Source organism: Homalodisca vitripennis, chromosome X (assembly GCF_021130785.1).
Source record: "Homalodisca vitripennis isolate AUS2020 chromosome X, UT_GWSS_2.1, whole genome shotgun sequence".
NCBI classification, from domain to species: Eukaryota; Metazoa; Arthropoda; class Insecta; order Hemiptera; family Cicadellidae; genus Homalodisca; species Homalodisca vitripennis.
Genome location: NC_060215.1, coordinates 64,333,585 through 64,353,482, shown reverse-complemented (window position 1 = coordinate 64,353,482; position 19,898 = coordinate 64,333,585).

Here is a 19,898-nt window from a genome sequence, read left to right as displayed (position 1 = left end):
AAATTGTGTTTTGTAAAATGTGAGCTAGACACACACACACACACACACACACACACACACACACACACACACACACACACACACACAGCAAATATACATAGCACATTTATGTTGTCTGGTATTTAATAAAATGGTTATTCCTCTACTACCAAAATCAACTTAACAAGATAAATGCAGACAGTATAAATTAAGTGTAGTATAATAATAAATTTCTTCATATACGGATTCATGTTTATCCATTAATACATTTCAGTCTAAAACTTTTGAACATTTGATTGTGTTGTAAGGCACCAGCAGGTCTTGAGGTATTTTACATATTTATATATCTACTGGAGATATTATTGCACCCTTAGTGTTATTGCAATTACAAAAGTAAACACGTTAATGTTTTATTTTAATCAGTAATTGAGAACAAACACACAGTAGATAGTCTCAGGTGGGACAGCTTTTCAGAGAGAAACGTTTGGTAATTACATTTTGCATAATATAATGTTGATCGATTTCAGCTGAATTTGGTAATTTTTTACCGAACTTTTATAAACACCTCTTTAATTTTTTTACGCAATTTCATTATCTTTTATTATGACCATTTTTCTTCAATCGCAACTCCTTTATCACTGTTTACACATTGGAGGTTACGTTAGACAAGTATGAACTTGAGGCTACTATAAGCATACCCATACTTTCGTTTGTAGTTTTTAGTAAAATTGTATTTTACATAATTATTCATAATTTATTGATTTAGGGCATTTATATATGACGAAGTACGTAAGTGTTTATTCATCCACTTCAGAATAATAATGTAAAAGGTTTGTAAAGCCTAATGGTATCTTTTGATTCTTTTACTGGGAAAGGTTTAATATGGTAACAAATATTTACCATGAGTATATTGACTTAAGAAAATGGAGAGTTTTTAACTTATAAATCAAGAGCACTTTTTTCTTGGCGATAAGGTATATAACAATCTCACTCGGTTAGCTACACCGTGTATGCTCATAAATGACTTCTTCCTCACAGAGAAGCATTAACCCCCCCCCCACAATGTTTCTCCTCAGTATACCAATCGACGAGGCATCTTCATCCCAACATCTCAGTGTTTGCGGTTAGATATGTACCACTCCTGGACATCCATAGGGTTGCCCAGATAGAGAGACAACGTAGATTTTTGCAGTACCCAGTGTAGGTTCTAGTGGCTGGTACGATACTACCATATTTAACTATTCAGTTTTTACGTTTCAGCATTCAACCATGTTTTTTCATGATTTTGGACTTACCTATTAGATATCGGAAGGTATTTTTATTTTTCATTGAATAACACGTTCGGCGCCAAAAATTGTTTTGTTGACGACTTGAACTTTAACACCTTAAAATTGTTATGCTGCATCTATGGAGATCTTGCCATCTATGCTAAATTATTTACTTTATTTGTATTATTTACTGATATAGTTTTTCAAGATATAAGATATGTAATTTGTACAATTAGCCCATCTGTAAATAATTTTAAAGAGGACAGAAATTCTTTCTGTGGAATAATAAATGCAGAAGAATATAAATCTTTACTTATACTATTTTATTCATACAAGAGTATTAGCTGATTGACAGTTACTACTGTATTTCAATCCAACATGGATGCCGCAACTCAGTCTGTGAGATAAATGTTACGGATAGGACATATTACTCTTTCTTGTTGTAAAGTTGGTGAATTGAATTTGTGTCGATATATCTGTTAGCTTTTGCCTGTGAAGTCATGTGTGATATGTATTGCGATTTTGTATCTGAGACAGACAGATTTATAAATGTAAGTGAACAGATAATTTCCTGTAATGTTATTAGCTCATACTAAAGGGTATTAGAATCAAATGTTAATGTAACGTTCATGTAAACCAATGTCTGTTTAATTAATTATTGTATCGTACATAGAATATATCCCTTAGTCAGTTGTAAAATGACAAAATACAGCAGTTATAATTTTTCAAAAATTGCTAAGTTGTCTTGAAACCGATCCTGGATAGTTTTAAATATTTGAATTAAGTATTACATAAAATAAAAAAAAATAATATTAAAAATTAAATGTATTACAATTCATATAAAATTTAAATTAAATATTTACATGTTTTATCTAATTAATATGCAATTACATATACATATATACAAACAAGTTCTCATTTTCAGATTTTAATACCTATACTTTGTACTATAAATATAATATATCAGAATGTCAACTAATGTAAATAAACTAAAATTGAGAATTGAAACAAATTTAATCACACCCCAGTTGATTTAAATATAAACTTAGATTTTCTCTATCTCTAGAGTATAATAAATTATTCTTTTGCAAGAATTAGAGTTTCCGAAGAGATATAACTTGTATATATATATATATATATATATATATATATATATATATATATATATACAAGTTATATCTCTTCGGAAACTCTAATTCGTATATATATATATCTATATATATACGATATGCTACCAAGCACAGGGGGAACAGGTGGACACTTTTACCTACTGTGTAAAACACTGACTACAGTATTGCATTCCGTTTAGTTTTTTAGTATTTAGGAAATGCATGATAACGTTCCAGGTTTCTCAATGTAAATATGAATTTTAAAAATCAGTGATAGAAAAAAAGTAACCAAAATTAACGTACATATATGGTAAAAGCAGCCACGATTGACCCACGTGTATAAATTTACATGCAACAAAAAAATGAGATTGTTTTTGCCAATCCCATCAAAGGAGCTTTGAGTGACTAGCAATAACAGAGTATTGTATGGCTTGTAATTTAGACAGCTACTTATTAACTGAAAATGCTATCACTGTCACTTTAAGCTACTAACAACAATTGGCTATGGTGTGGCTTGTAATTGAGATAAGTTTTCAGAGACCATTTTCCGAACAATGGTGTCCGGTGAGAGTTAATCTATGACGATCTCGAGTCTCCTTGTTGTTTTCCCACCGTCTACAGAAGAACGTGTGGTTGGTGTCGTCGTGCTCCGCATCCCCATAGAGACACTCCGAACTGTCAAACTTACCCATCGTAAACGGTACGCTCGAAAGTTGCCATGGTCAGTGAGGAACTAGGGTCAGGTAGAAATTTACCTCTCCGTGTTTTCGCTTCACTCATTCCCTCAGGTCTGTAATCAGTCTAGCTATCCAACTATGGTCTCTAGCAGTCATCGTTCCTGCCAGTACCTCATGGTGTGTACTTGAGCCGCTGGGCAAGTTACCACACACACCGATTAGAGTGGCCCCGGCGCATATCGGGGACAGTATGGTAAAGCACTCGCTATCCGGTGAGCCTTTTTCCTGTATTGCCGCCATCTTTTGTTTTTATGTAGCACTGTTGACGTAGAGCTTATACCCATATCTCACACCCGTACCTTCAAGTTCGAAGGGTGCGTGACCGCGATGAGGAACTAAAGCTTACTCACAAGTCACACAATCATTTATTCTATAAAGTTATAGGATAAATTTACAGGTGCACCAAAGCAGTGCGTGTGGGGGAAAAAATACACCGGTCCACCGATATTTTTCATCAATAGGCTCAAAGAGGTGGTAACAACCGCCGCATTATTTCTAACGCCAAAGATCTGGCCAGAACATGAGCTTGGTTCTTAATACCTCTAAAATTACTCAAACTTAGCTTTTAAGTAGTGTTAGTAATTAAATCTTCAATTCAATACTTTTTTCAAAAATTTTTCAAAACTTATATACTATTATATTAAAGTAAATATACATACTTTAATTTTTTGTTTGATAGGGGTTAATATTAGATTATAAAGTATATTTATTTGACAACTTATGAGGTCTGTGGCCAACAAATTACAGTTGTTAATTTTTTATTTTAGTTTTGATTATTATTATACAAAATTGCTTATTTGATCAATATGATAAGATAATTAATTGTTATAATACCACGTATGTAAAGACACTTGTGTCTCCACGCAAAAGCCTCTGTGGTCTTTTTGGGACTAATTCGTGTGTTTGTAAGTTACATAAATAAATTTGAATCGGTATTAAGCACCACCCCGATACTTCACGTCACCCTTCGCCTAGATAATCTCCCATTCCACTTGGACGACGGTGTCAATCCTACGTCTAGTGAAAAGTACGATCTCGGTCTTCTCCGTCGCCAGAATCAGGCTGTATTCTATTCAAGGCATCCCTCGCATCATGGCTCTTCCAAGCAAGTATTGTGTCTCGTCGTAGGTCCTCGCAGTGATGACCACCTCAATGTCATCCGCATATCTAACGAGAAGCTCCCTTCAGGCATTTCTCAAAGTCAAAGCCCGAATCTTTCGTTGCAAAAACATGTTGACATTTGCAGCAAACGTCTGGGAATCTAAGTTGTAATAATTTCGCCATTTGTATCAACATTTCCAGACAATTTGTGATTTCATTCAGCCTCATTCATGCGCCAATTCTACCAACTTCCAACGTCGGGGTCAGACTTGTTAATGATGGGTCTCCCAGTTGTGTGCCATAAAAATTCACCGACATTAAAAAATATCTTTGACACTAAAAAGAGTTTAGGTCCAATTTTTAATGCCTTCAGCGGTGGTGTACTTTTGATGGAATCTAGCAATCTGTTGATAAAATGAACTCCAACCTGTGAAGGCAAATGCTCATAAGCTAACGTTCTGTGTTTTCCGGTTCAGTAGCTGTCTCTGCCTTTTGTTTCATATTAATGTACTCGTATGTGTCGGTCCACTGTCAGGGCACATTTCGACTTTCAGAACAGAATTGTTTACAAAGTTTTTGAGACTCCACAGAGTCAATAGTTGTAATTGTTTGAAGGCTACTTTGGAGGATTCTCTAAAATTCATGCTTGTGATTATTCGAAACCCTTTCTTTTGCAATTTGAACTCTCTTATAAATTGACTGTTTGCGCACGCCCCCCCAAACCAATCCGTAGGAAAGGTGTGGATAAATCAGGCCATAACAATCCGTCATTAGTATTTGGCTAGGGATCTCCAAACATAAATGCCTGAATACAAACTGTGGAAGCTGAATTGCTGTGTGTATTCCATTTTAACCCTAGATCTAGGTGTATTGCAGGAAACTTTGAGGTATATTCTTCTTCTAGCACGGAATCTGGTGGAATGATGTCCGGACCGATTTTGATTTTGAAGAATTTGTTGCCAGATTGAGGCTTTGAGATTGATTCGCCCTCTCCACCGACCGCGGATTGCCCGGTCCACCTAAGGCTGAAGCACCTTCCTCGTTTCACTAGTACATTGGAGCTATACCGTGTCGTTTCATCACTTCCATGGCAGCATCCTTTCTCATGATGGTATTCAACGTCTCGTAACGTTCCAACCTACGGTTGTTGTGGTTATCCCGATCGGAACTCCTGATTCCTTAGCATGATACTGAATGTAATATACTGGTGATCAGACCCAGTAAGGCTACCATCACCCTCTAATCTGTAAATTTTTAGTAGAGGGTGTCCACCGTAAAAGTTATACTCGGGATGGTAAGGTGTATCCTGGCTGTCGGAATGTGGAAGTGTTCCCCTAATCCACCAGACTAAGCCATCTTCATAATGCGGCGATCTCAAGTGTCCATAACTTGCATTCCCCATTAAACTGCCTTTGTGTTAATCACCGCTGACAATACAATTTCCACCGAGGGGGCAAAATACGTCCTCCAGAATGTCCAGCTTGTTCCGGAAATCGGCCACACTTTCATTGAATATAAAAGAGCAGCTGACGATAGTAACTTAATGGATACTCACACAAACCAGGTCCCGGCTCAAAATAGGACTCTTAATGAACACGTTCGTGTTCGGTCGGCACCTAGATTGCGGCGATGCCAAGGGTATCACGGAATCAGTACGACCCGTCCCTGTTACGGTAATTCTTGCTTATTAACTCGATGTCGATATAGTGCTCCTGGGCAAGCTGTGAGAGGAGATCGTTCGTAACTCTACTTCGGTAGAGATTTCCTTAGAGGATTTTTATCCTATTATGTTTTTACTGGCCTTATCCAGAGCTTGTCGGAAGAAAGGACAGTTCTCGTGCCAGGAAAGTCTTTTAGTTTTTCGGGGGATAAGTTCAGTCAGAGTCAACACCGGGCTTCTACCTTACAGTTGCTCGAGCTGTGTCTTTGCTCTCCATGCGCAAAACAGAGCCTATGATCTATCCGTATGGAGGTGGCCGAAGAGGGCTGGTAACTCATGGTTCGCAAGGGCGGCGGCCCTTCCTGATGGGAACTCGACGGCTGGTGGTGGCCCTTTCTACCAGCGTCACGTACTACTTACCTCGGAGCCTCATTAGTATTCTACCTCTGTACTTCTGATTTGACGCTCAGCGAGTTGGCGTCCCCACTTTCAGGGGAGCGAGCAATCAACTCCCTCTCCTGAATAGATTCGCCATGTCCTCAGAACTTTTATTTTGCAGTGACAATAAGGTTTTACCAGCGCTTAGTACGGCTGGAAACAGGCCGGAGTAACCATAAACTGATATAATCTAAGACAAAACGGCCAACTCTAGTTCCATGAGCCCTGGTCTCCGTTTTCCTTGCCCTGGAATACACGGACAGACGGGGTCACCCGTGGCAACGCAGAGTCTGGCCTCTGAGTTCATTTCGTACTACCTGATCAAGGACCGATATGGCTGGCTCCTAACCTCCGCCGAAGCGACTCACCGAAGAATGAATTTACACAACACACCGGCAGGAGAGGTTCGAGGTATCCCCCAGACGTTGGGTACTCCAAAGCCCATCCTTGACGGTGCTGATCAGTCTTTAGACTGATCCAATAAAGTGCAAAGAATCTCAATTGGAAAGGAACAAAATAAGATCACTTGGCAGGGGCACGTCCCAAGTAAGTAGAGTAAGTAGAATTAAAGGAATACTGAGCTCGGGTATCCTCGTGGTTACTGATCATAGTAATCAAAAGACATGAGCTACTGGGGGAGTTATTGCGATAGGTTACTTAACTGACAATACCACCACATCTACTTTAAGTAACTGGCAATAACCGATTATCGTGTGGCTTACTAGTTGAGGTAAGTTATTTTATAGGAAATTCCAACTCTAAGCCACTTTAAGCCACTGCCACTTTAAGCAACTTGCAAAAATTGAATATGGAGTGGCTTGTAATTAATATAGGTTACTTAACAGACAATGCCATCCCTGGAACTTTATACAACTGGCAACAACCAAATATGGTATAGCTTGTTAGCTGAAGTATATTTCTTAACAGGAAATGCTATCACTGCCACTTTAAGTAACTGGCAACAACCGAATTTGGTGTGGCTTTGAAAGTTGAGGTAGGTTAGTTACCTGACTAAAGTTCGCTTTTACTTAGGATTTACTTTTTTTATTTCCTTAATCTGATCGTAAAACAGATTTTTCTCTCATAAAATGTTAAAAGAATTGAAAATAACATTTTCAAATTTAGAAGCATTTCTTTGGTTTTTGGTTTGGCAGTTCTGCAAATATGTCATATAGAACGCTCAAAGATACTTTGATGGTTCTTTTCTGCCTTTATTGCCTATAAACATTCCTTTATTGGAGGCGAAGTTAAGATTAAGAAGTTCTATTCCATTAAAAAAATGGTTTTACAAATTCACCAAGTAGAATGCCATTCAATATTGTTATTGATAACTTCTAACCATTTTGTTGAATTTTGTTGAACAGAAGATTCAATTAATTAATGAAACATCAATTTAACACAATTTATAAAAATGTAAAGTTTGCCAAAGACCAGCTAGACATTCCTCAGCAAGGATGATCATGTTTGATTTTTCGGTAAAATTTTTGAATATAGTCTTAAAAAGTTTACTTAGTTTAAAAAAATGCATGAATAATATGTGGAATTGTTAAGATGAGTTATTATTAAAGGTTTTATGTATATCGTACTGGTATATTCGTTTTTAATTCTTATAGTATGAGATTTATCATTGCAAGCCTGACCGTTTAGATTTATTGCTTATTAATAATGTATAGAGATCTAAAATAATAATATTAATAATAGTATTATCATAAGAAACTAATTGTCTATACTCATGCAAAGTTTAAACAGAATATCTCAGGCCTAAGTGGATTAAACAATAGTTTATTTACCTCGACCCGGACGTGCAATGCTATGTCTCGTACTATAGGCATTCCATAGTTCAATGGAGACTCTGGCTTTTGGAAACGGCAAAAGCCAGCAACTTTTAATATTTAATAATTGTTTTCTGTCACCAGTCTTAATTCCTGTATGTAGGTTCTAGTAGTTTATTCATTCAGATTAAGGTGTTGTTTGATTATTGTTAAGTGATATGGTTTTGTTTTCCATTGAAAACCAATCTCAGAAGTAATCCAAGTTTTTAATTAAAACTGCGGTTTTCTGGTTTTGTTTCTTGGTCGGTCTTAGACCTAAGTTGTGAGAGTGTCTAATGTTTTAAAGAATAGTTTAAATTTGACAACCTCACTAAAGAGCGGTATATTAGGTATCAAAAGTAGACCCGCTATTAAGACTTGTGGTTTAATTGACCTTTTTGAAACTAAGTGAGATAAGTATATTGCCTTCTGTTGAAGTTATTGTTATTGCATTACATATGTATTGGGTCCGTATAAGAATCGGCTCTAATCACTAGATCAGTAGATAACACAGTGTCCAGTTCCTTGTAAGCTCGATGAGCTGCTTAATAAACCTGCTGGACAGTCACCTCTTAATGACTCCTATCAATATTTTACTAATTTATTTAAACACCAGTTAACTATTAATATCAAGATATGATACTATCTACTTGAGCTTAAATATTTATCATCTTTAAATTTTGGGAAAGTCTCTAAGTTTTAAATTAAATTTGTATTGCTTTGACGTACTAAAGCCGGTAATGCATGTAGATACACTGTTACATGTGATGATGTTTAAGTGAATATAAAGAAAATGTTTTTTTTGCTTTTATTGTTGTCTCTCAGTTATGTTCATCTAATTAAGTTTATTTACTGAAGCTCTACGAAGTTCCAAATATTTCAGTTATAAGCCCATATTGTCCTAACTTTGAGTAAGATAAAAAAAAAGAATATCTTACCGCCCGTTATTGGTATTTTCTCTCTAACTTGAGAATACATAACACATTTCACTAAAATTTCCAATCGATCGGATATCTGTGCTGATATGGTTCTTCTTCGTGTATTTTAGTTAGCCAGCTTAATCTTAATCCATGTGGCATGCGGCTGCAGATGGATGAGAGGCTAATGCAAAACTCTTTTCGACCATTCTAAGGAAGTCATTTCAAGATATAAAACGATTATATTCTTATAGCTAAATTTAGTCGTTTAGTTCTATAAACGTAATGTTTTCAGGAGATGGAGAGCACTTTGTTTGTATTGAGCAGAACTGCTCTCAATTTGTAAGGGTTAATTTGCATAAATGCCAAAATGACCCATTCTGGGCCATTAAATATATTATTCTTAAGACAATGCGTATACGATATCGAATACTACTTAGGTATGTCATTTTTCAAGCTGAAGATTTATAGTTATTCTTTAATTCAGACATTGAAATGTGCTATTAGACATATGAACAAAGCTATTTATTTGAGAAAGGTCTAATATGAACAAAGCAACATGATTATTACTGGATTCTGAAAAACCCCTACCTATACTGGTTGTCAATTCACGATTGTACAGTAACATAGTCCTAAATATTATGCAAGAATTTCTGTGAAATATAGCTATGTATTTCTAAAAACGTAATATATTATTATTTTGTACCAAAGTCCAGTTGCAGTTATTGTTCGTAGTCAACAGCAATACAATTACGATTTATTTTAATAACAATAAAGTAGGCGTTGTAGTAAAACAACAATACGAGCATAGTATTGTAGCAGCCAATGATGGCTATGCATATAGTGTCCGCCCGTACCCAACGCCTGGCCGTAACATCGACTCTGATAAAATATATGGGTGAAGCAGCTGCCGCTTGCAGAAAACAGCACCGCTACACCACAACTCCGGTTTGGGCATCATGTTCGTGTGAGAACATTATGGCGAATTCAAGCGATTCGATATTCCTGTCTGCACATTTCAGTATTCTTGTCTCCCAATACTGCTTTGTGTTTTCATCAAACGTGATCCCACAAGTATAATTTCCAATTACCAAATCAACATTTTATCGTAAAAAATGGAATTCATGTACATTTAAACTACGCATCAGCGACAATTATTAGTCTTATTTGGTATTGACAAATATTTTTATACATTGGTTACTGTTATTATTATCTATGAAAATTCGAATAAATCCTTACTACGAGTACACCATAATATGTTATTTGTATTAAACATGTCATTTGTTACTATTACGGACGGTTTTGTTATTAAACTAACGTATATCCTAAAATAAACACTCCTAAATCTTATTGAGCATAAAAATATACTTATGCAAAGGAGTTCTATAATCCATTATCCATTATGATCCAAAATTTGAGTTTTTTCTCCAAGAACCCTTTTTGTATGAAAAAGAACATAATTCTTGTAGAACTATAAAAGTATTAAAAGAGAATGTCACCAAATAGGTAAGAATTAAGGCCAATTCTAACTGTGTTTTCATGATACGATAATTGGATAGACTACGTATCTCTTTTTTGCTGGCAGAAGGAGATGAAAAATAGCTTTACATTTGTCTTATTTTGTCTTCATTATACATTTGCTATATAGAGTCATCCTAAAAAATCTATTACAAATTATTCCCACGTTTTTACAAATTGATACAATTTTGATGAAATTTTCTTATATGTCATTCGAAACTAACAATATGTCTCAGAGTATCTATTTCTTACAGTTCATTCTTACTTCTGGAATGTCATTAGTGTTAATAAGTTGTACATTTACCTTTGAGTTGATTTCTATTAATTAATTCGTTTTTACGTTGATAATGTCAATGTGTAATACGTCGCAAAAATAAGCATCCGCCAGAATATAAATTTCAAATTTCCACCAAATTGAAAAGTCCCGTAAAAACAATATACTCGTACTTTGTTTGCTACTGAGCCTGAACTTATTGTAGGTACTTAGGAATTAGGAATAGGAAAAGGAATCAGGTTCACTAAATATATTCCTTTGGATCTAGTACTGTCACACTTAATTTTCACAACGCTATTACAGTGATGAGTACAGCGCGAACAATATTGACGGTCGCTCGCTGACACAGAACTTGCAGCTTAAAAGTCGCGGCTGAATAAAGCTGAACTAAAGGTAGAAATTAAAAGATGGAGGTCCCTATTCAGCATTAAATACATTAAAGATTCATATCATTAAATACTACGGCGAAGCTTTGAGCATACAAGTTATAAACGTGAGTTTTAATCATCTATTCACTGGAACGTTTTTACAGGACCTTCACAGTTTATCTCGAAATAATGAAATCACTAGCAAATAAACTATAAATTACAAATTTGAACAGGTTTATATGAAAAATAAGGATGACGATGGGATAATATACCACCTATTTTCTCTATTGTAAATAACGTGTAAAAACAGACAATATATGAAGTTTTTACCCTTCGAAATAATCTGTTAGCTGTTATAACCCACTGATATAGTAAATTTCATTTCAGGTCATAAAGATCATGCACAATATAAAGCTTTTGGAGTAAACCTGAAAATCAAGATACGAGTTCTAGAAAACCATTTCTTCTTGCAAAGTCCCAGTAATAATATTATATGTTTTTGATACAATGGACGTAGTGGGCAGCCAGTCTTATGAGATTGGTAAGCAAGCCAGTAAGGAGACGAAATATATTTTTAAAATTTGTGTTCGAGTAAATATTGCGTCGAGAGAGCCACTAACTGGCAACATGGCGTACATAGCGTAAATGACACCAGTTATACTCACAAGATTCCAGAAGATGACTTGAAAGACTTAAGTAAAGAAAATACTAACTACAATACCAAACATATATGACATTTCTAATGAACATAAACAGATATAAGAAAAAGCTATCATAAACAGCTACATAGTGGAACTGCTTGAGAAAATTAAAAATGTCTACCTCCTAGATCTAAGTAACTTGAAAAAGTGTCACTATTCAAGCAGAGTTTACACCTAAATTATAATGGAAAGGAAAAAGATATATTTTATGATAATAGATACTTTAAATAAAATTTAAAATGGACTTGTAAATACACAGCAAGGTATCCAAAAAAGTGACAAACATTTAATAAAACAGTGGTGAGAAAAATACATGAAAAAATGTATAATAAAACGCCAATATGAAGAGGGTACTGCTTTCTCACATTGCATATAATCTGACACACATATTGGTGCGGGCGTAAAACAAAACTTTGACATACCAAACACAATAGACCTCCTCCAGGACAACTTGGCTTTTCGGCAGGTGAGTGAGGGAGCACGTGTATACAGCCTCATTACAAAACCAACATATTATTCTAAGCCTTCAGCCCCTCACTATAATGCTCCTTTGGAACAACTAACTGAAGGATAACAAAAACCAATTCAAACACCTTATCTGTTCACCGTTGGGGTGTGACCGTGACAATATATCCCCCAAACACTTTGTATCAAACTCAGTAAAATTTAAGTAGATTACTCAAGTTTTGGTTACAATAGTTTTATTTAAATTGAAATCCCATAATAGAATTATAAGAGGGATGACTCATGAGGCACTGATCAAAGAGCTCCAGACAGAATTTTCATCTTACAAGATAAGCAACAGAAAAATGTCACACTCTTGAGCAGGATATACAGAATCACCGTTCTATTGTGACTCGGTCATCTGTCGTGCTTGCACAACCAGTGGAGGATCCTGCACCAGCTCCTCAGGGTTAGGCCTCTGCAGCAGGTTGAGTGGTAATGTTCGTGTGAATGGGAATTATAGTGAGATCAGTGCGAGTGCAGGGGAAAATGGAATGGAAAAGACAGATAACCATAATATTAAGACATCTCTAGAAATAGAGAATACTCATTTGTTTAAGACTGCTTCCATGTCTGATTTCCCTTCACTGCCTGGCCACAGGGATTGATGCTGATCATGCTGAGAAACTGTGTCTCTCACAGTACAGTTCCATGTAACACAAACTCTAAATCCAACATAAAAAAAAACCACTAATATTTCATTGAAATAATCTAAATATGTAATAAATCTAAAATGAATCAAAACTCAATCAAAATTTTAATCTAGTGTGGCAATATTCACGTACATACACCTCTGAATAAGGTGTACTAATACTTGCAGACGGAATCTGAGGAGGACGGAGCTAAAGTCTGGGGTTATTGACAGTTTGTGCCAAGATAAATTATTCACCTGCTGTTAGATTTAGTGTTGGGAAATTAAACCTTTTATTTGCAGGAGTATACAGGAAACCTCAATTTCAAAACTTCATTTGTTAACATATTAAAAGAGAAAAAATGTTATTACTGATTATTTCAATATATACCCATTGAAAGACTATAATGATTCAAGGAGTCTTAGATACATATTTACTAGTCACGGAATGAGATTTTTAGTTGATATTCTACTATTAAAATTACCTCTAATACTATGTCATGTCTTAATATCTTCTTTTAGAACATTAAAAATAGTTATGTTAAAGTGTTGGATATTTCAACGTTGCTTTCAGACTATGATGGTTAATTATTATGATTGTATGGAATTCAGCCTGTCGAAAAGCACCTGTATTTTGCTTGAACAATTTTTTCACTTGAAAATATGGAATTATTTAAGACACTATTAGAAAAAGAAAATTGGTTACCAATTTTCACTCACCAGTTAATAAACATGTATTCGGTTTGATCGTATTTTATATTATTAATTTGACCGTTGCTTTCCTCCATTGTAGATAATATTATTATTGTAGATTATTGTTGTATTATTGTAGATAATAAAACAAATTAAATTTAAAAACGGATAACACAGGATTTGATTGATAAAAAACGAAAGTATTGCATTGAGAAAATTTGGTCAACAAATACGATCAAATTCTTTAAAAGATTTTACTAAATAAAAAACAAAGAGTTTAATATAAAAATAACACAGGTAAAAAACTTATTTTGATAATAAAATAAACAATTATGTAAACACCTGCAAGACAACTTGGAAAATTATAAATATGAAATAAAAAATTATTTGTTATAAACCAGAAGATAATAAGGTGTTCATAAGTGACCCGTCAGTTGTAAGTAAAGTCTTTAATAACTAATTTTTAAATATTATAGCTGTAATGTTATATGAGTTACCTCTTTGCCATTAAGATGTAATGAGAATAAAAAATCTAAATTGTTTTAAAAATGTACAATTCTTCTAGTCAGTGAAGATAAACTTAATAACATATTTGATTTTATTAATAATAGGTGGTTAAGTGGATCCCAAGATGCCTACCAAGGTTATTAAGTTTGTCAGGATCCCTCAGATAAAGCTATTGTTAAATTTAATAAACTCATATTTTATTTCAGGAATGTTCCTAAATAAATTGAAAATGTCAAACGTTAAAACAAATGTATTAAAAAGGGGATTTAAAAACTTTCAAAAGTATAGACCATTTTCAAATTTTACTATAATTTTCAAAATAATTTGAGAGACCAATGTATAATAGATTAGTTAATTACCTAGAAAACTACAAACATTTGACGAAAAGCAACATGGATTTGCTAAAAAGAAATCCACCAACACAGCAATAGTCGTTACTGAGTCTCTAATAGTCAGTTGATAAAAAATATAAAACTGCTGGTAAAAGTATGGACGGACCTACTAAGGCTTTCGATAGCATATCTCATGAAAGGTTGCTTGAAAAGATTCAAAGCTTTGGAATTAAAAATGAGACACAAAAGACATTTAAAGTGGTTTGAATAATACCTGTTTAATAGGAGGCAATATGTTGAAATAAGAGTCCATGATAATAAGATTAAAAAGTCTTCGTACCTATATTGTTTATTTGTTACTTAAAATCTATACAGGAATCCCTACAAAACTGTGAATACATTACAAACAAACTGTGTCTTTATGCAGATGGCTATAATCGGATTATATCTGCTAAAAGCAAAATTGAAGTGGAGAATGCTGCAACTGAAACTTTCAAAATTGCAGATATTGTTAGTGCAAATAGATTCATTCTTAACTCATTTAAAAGAAACTTTATTTCATTTAAAATAAAATAAACTTAATTTAGAAATTGTGATAGATGATGATAAAAAGAAAGAGCTCATAAAAACAAACTTTTGGGACTGTTAATTGACCAAAATCTTAGTTGGGACTAAGATCATAATCTTAGTTCATTTAGAATGTATTACTAAGAAAACTAATTCAGGGACATATCTCTGTAATTTTCCTGTTTTAATGACATGTTTCTACGCACACGTCCAATCTCATATTTAATATGGTCTTTGTATGTATGCAGGCACTGCCAACAAAAATCTTGACAAAATTATACATTTGCAAAAATACTTAAAACAATATTAAAATTAAACTACGATCAATCACTTAAACGTAATTTTTCTGGATTATAAGTTTTGACTGTGTTTGGATTGTATATTTTGTATGTCAGAAATTACAAACATATTTCAATAAGTCATTCTGATTTATTTATTTCCAACGGTTCCGCCATTTATACATGAGTTTACTTAACTAAGGATAAACTAATCAAGATGGCATACAATGACTAATAACTGTTGTAACGACAATCCAAGTAATAACATAACAAAACTAGTAATGATAACAGATAACACAAGGAAGACATTATGCAATAATTTATAACAATACACAGCAATCATACCAAATAATGCAGGAGCAACTAGCAAAGCCACTATTACAGAACTAGAAATAAAAATTACAATTTTACACCAACATAGAATTGAGTATTTCAAGAATATCACTTTATATGATGGAATAAGGTTCTTGAAATATATTTATAAGAATATCAGGGAGGTTGAATATAAAAATAAATTTTAGAAGCAACTAAATGATTTGTTATCTGATAAGGCTTTGGCGAATGTTATTCTCTTAGACTGCATTTTCTGTTAATAAATTATAAATAAATATATAACTAGTGGATTCAAACGGTTAATATGAATGAAATGTACTCCAGGTGCAAATATTTTTAAACTAAACTATTTTATAATATGTAATGACGCTATTTATTATAAAAATGTACAAGAAAACAGAAAGCTTATTTAAGTTGAGTTGAATTGAATAGCACAGCAAAAGAAATCTAGTCCTTATGAGAGTATATAAGCAGCCTGGCTTTCAAAATACGCTGACAAACTTTGTTGTTGCTGACATATATTGAGAGACTGTCGGTGACTGACACTGTCTATCATAGGTTAAGTGGCATAGAGGTCTTTTACGTCCTAATATCGCCTTTATAATAAAGGCATTTTTAATTTAATTTGTATTGGATAACGTATCATTTTATAGTTTATCATTATACTGTGGAATTCAGGCTTTAGTGACAATAGCTTAGAGCCACTTTTAACTATATAATTAAAAAATCTGGGTTTTATTAATATCGGCACAGGAATGTTTTCTATAGAAAGATATTGATCGCCATTCGCGTTAATTTTGGCGTGGGTCAAAGTAAGAGAGTATCGAAAGAGTTAAACATATGAAATGATAATTATTGCTCAGATTATATTGTGCATAAGCTTTTTGATGCACGACAACTTGACATCACACATACATATACTAGTTATATCATCATAACACAATTAGATAAAAAAAACTGAAATTTGCAACTTTAAAGGTCTATATATAGTGAAACCGTACATCGCGCTCGCACAACCCACAGCAAACCATCAGGGAAGCGCGCGCCCATGTGGCGAACGGGATGCCGGATCAAAACAAAACTAGGTAAAAAAGAACACCGTGGTCAGTATACTCAGGTTCATTTACTAAGACACAGCATAGGCCTATCCAGTCAATATAAAAAAATATATATATTATATATATACTATAAATAAAAAAAAATAAAAAAGTGCCTGCAGTAGTATACCTCAAACAATCCTTGTCAGGTGCACCTGCATACAAAAATTAGAAACGCCATAATTTTGAAACAAGAAATGCCAATTCCACCCGGTATCTCCGGCTAAGGGCGGGCTCCCTAATGAAATCCAAGAAATAACTAAATAATATCTAAAAAAACTAACTTAAAATTAAATAAACAAAATATAAACTATATAAAATGGCAACAATAACAATAACAAATAAATAAAGAATATGATCAGGGTAATCACAGATGTTGACTAGTAGAAATGTCCATCATGGTGGCCGTCCTTCAGCAGAGCGCAAAAGCGAAGGTTCTCTGCGGACCACGCATGATGGAGAGATGACAGCAGAAAAATCAACTCATCTCCTGGACCTCATCAGTGAGGGGCCGTAAACTTAGCCCGCACATGTCAGAAGGAGAACAGCTCCCAGCAAAACTAACAAACACTTAATTAAACAAAATATTAAACATGGAGCTACTCCTAAACTTGTACACCATGGCTCGGAGTCTCTACCACTCTACCGGAAAGGCCAAACGCCTTCAAAAGGTCAGTGGGCTCTGCAGCCAATAAACCACACACACATACACTATATAAAACACACATGAGCCGGGGAGATATAGGTATTGAAACCGGCTCAGACTCCCCCCCCAAAAGGAGGAAACTCCCCTCTGTTAATTTCTTCAAAATGAGAGAACCAAACGAAATGCCTCTCCCCCCCAATGGTTGAAGAATTATAAACCGGAAACCCTGAAGTCTGCAGATGGGAAAACCAAGAAAAATCCAGTTGGAGGCAAGAAATCACTCACAAGAGTTGCGTGGGTTACAAAGAAGAAAACAGGGGAACCTTGATCAGGAAGAAAGAGCAGAGGTGATCAGGCCTCTGGACCTAAAACCCTCCCGCACAGACTAAAGAGAAATCACGGATGACTCCGGCAAGGCTTCAGATGGGATATGTGCGCCTTCCTGAAAATCTTCCCGGACTGAGATTTCCCAGTCGGGCAGTCACCGGAGTCAGAAACTTTCAAGATGCGGTGGGGACCAGTCCACCTGTAGCAAAGTTTAGCAGCTCTTTTATCCACAGCCGAACTGACTGGGATGAGCCTTGCAGTAAAACTAGATCCCCCACCTGGAAGGGATTGGCAATACGACCCTCGGTTGTACTTCCTCCTTACTAACTCCCTAGCCCGAATGAGATTCCGCCTGGCTGCCTCCCAAGTGGCTTTCACATTGGGAGTACCAGGAGGTGGCAGAAGATCGCTAATTTTCCAAAGGTTCGCCAAAGGGTTGTTTGGCGGTAAGCCAAATAATAACTCGAAAGGTACCGCCTTGTGACTTTCATGCTGGGCCGTATTAAAGGCAAAATTGGATCCAAGGTAGTTGTTGATCCCAGGTGGTCTGATTTTCCGCATGAAAGGCAATGAGAGAAGATCGAAGATTGCGATTAAACCGTTCGGCGTGAGAAGGCTGAGGATAGAAAGGGGGAAGTAGTCACATGGCGGATTCCGTGCGCAAAGCACATTCTTTTAAAGATATTGGAGACAAACTGTGAACCATTATCGGAAACTAAGGTGGCGGGGATTCCAAAGTGTTGAAAAAAATGGTTACGAAGTGCTTGCACCGTGAGCTGCGCGGTAGCACTCCGCAATGGGAACAACCAAACAAACTTGGAGAAGGCATTCCACACAAACAAGTAGGAACTTATTTCCGGACTTGCTTCGCGGGAGAGGCCCAACATAGTCAATGAAAAAACCTTCTCCAAAAAGGTTTTTCCGCCACCTCAGATGACAAAAGGACCCAACTTGGTATTTTGAGCGGGGATTGCTTAGCGAGCACAGTTCACAAGAACGTTACTCGAGCTGCAAATATCCCGGTCCATACCTTTCCAGATGAACTGATTCCTAATCTTCGCGATGGTCTTATGAATTCCTAGATGTCCGCCCACAGGAGAAGAATGAAAATACTGAAAGACCATCGGTACAAGAAAGCTTGGCAGCACTAACTTAGGTTTTCTCCGCTGCTTGTCACGGCAGCATAGCGCACCTCGGTACAGAAAATAAGGAGGGTGGGCACCTCCGTTTTTAAGCTCATTGATGATAGCAGTCAGCTCGGGATCCTTAAGTTGGTGTGGAACAATGTCCGAAAATGCCAGAAGAAAGTCTAGGAGCACGCCACAACATGGCGGCTCTGATAAATTCTGGTGGTCGTTGGGTAAGTGATACATGCGTGACAGAGTGTCCGCTATGATATTTTGGGTGCCCTCGCACGTGCTGCACTGTGAACTTAAGGGCAGAAATTTGGGACTACCCAGCGACCAATCTTCCCGAGCTGACGGGGGTGGGGCAAGGAGCCAAGAAAGTGCCTGGTTGTCGGTTTCCAACAAAAATTCTTTATGTTCTAGGTAACGCCTGAACTTATTAATTCCAAAACACGACAGCCAAACATTCCAGCTCATAAACAGAACAACTCTTCTTCTCACAAGGGGTTTAACGTGCGCGAAGCATAAGCTATGGGCTGCCGGATACCAACTACTTCTTGCGATAAAACAGCAGCAACGGCTAAGGAGGATAGCATCAGTTTGTAAGACGAACTTACGGACTGAAATCAGGCATAGCCCAAGACTGGAGGCTGCATCACTGCCTCTTTCAGCTGCTCAAAAGCAGTCTGTTGCGCTTCACCCCACTCAAACTTGGCACCCTTTTTCCTAAGAGAGTTCAGATGGGCCGCCACTTCAGCAACATTGGGGATGAAACGACGATAAAAATTTATCATTCCCACAAAACGGGCAATCCCCTTGGCATCCTTAGGAGAGAGGAAACTCCCTGATTGCCTGGGTTCTCTCTGGATCAATACAAACACCTCTAGAAGAGACAAGATGACCCAGAAACGATATTTCAGGCTGAGCAAAACTCACCTTTTCAGGATTGACGGTAAGGCCAGACTCTCGCAGCCT